Raw genomic sequence first — 1014 nt, 5'->3', positions numbered from 1 at the left:
GGGCGGCGGGCTCCCTCCTCCCCACACCCCTGTCGCGAGCCCGCCGCCCCGGCGGCCCCGGGAGCCGGGCCGGGGACCCCCCCACCGGCCAGGCCACGCCACGGGACGGCCGACGCGCGCCCTCGCGTCCTTCCGTCCACCCGCCCCGGGGGGGGCGGGGGAGGCCGGGCGGCGAGGACACGGCGACCGGCCCGCGGGGGCAGACCGGGGAGGACCCGACCCGCGGCTCGGGCGAGCGCACCGGAGCGGGAGCGCGGCGGGAGGCTGACGGGGAAGGGTGGGAGTCCCGCTGCTCGCTCCCCCCTCGACCGGCACGCGACGACGTCGGCGGCGGACGGGCGGCGGCACGGGCCACGGATCGGGGCCGCGGCAGGCCCGGGAGGCGAGACGCACCAGGGCGCGGCCCCGAGGAAGCAGCAGACGGGGGAGCGGACCGAAGCGGACGGACGGACGGAGAGGGGCACCGACGAGCTGCGGCCGCGTGAGGCCAACGCCGCGCGAGACGCGGCGGCGGCGCGGAACCGGCGGCGGAGAGGTGGGGTGGCCGCGCGCCACCGCGAGGAGGATGGCTCGAAACGACCCGGGGGAAGCGAGTCGGCCACCGGGGCGCACCGCGGGATCTCACCGCCGGAGGCCTCCCAGCACAGGGGCGGTCCCGCGGCACACCCGGGGCGGCGGACTGGCCTCTCCGGCCCCCCCCACACCCCCAAGCGGAGGGTGGGGGAGGCTCCCCTCACGGGGGCTCGCGCCCACCGCCACCTACACACACACACCCAGAGCCGCGGCCGGCCCGGGAGAACGCTCTCCCGCCTGCGTACCGGCGTGCCCGCCACGGCCCTCACTCGCGCGGCCCCGCCGCGCCAGGCCCCTCCCCTCACTTCTCTCAGGGACTCCGAGGGCACTGCTCCGCCCGGGGACGACACCCACAGGAGGCGAAGCCGACTCGGTCCCAGACAGGGGGGAAGGGCACGCGGGCGGTCGCACGCGCGGGCCGAGGAGGAAGGCCGGCAGCGG

The sequence above is a fragment of the Giraffa tippelskirchi genome, chromosome 14 (genome assembly GCF_054371585.1).
Source record: "Giraffa tippelskirchi isolate mGirTip1 chromosome 14, T2T-mGirTip1v1.2.pri, whole genome shotgun sequence".
Lineage (NCBI taxonomy): Eukaryota > Metazoa > Chordata > Mammalia > Artiodactyla > Giraffidae > Giraffa > Giraffa tippelskirchi.
Note: the sequence above shows the minus strand (reverse complement) of the source record.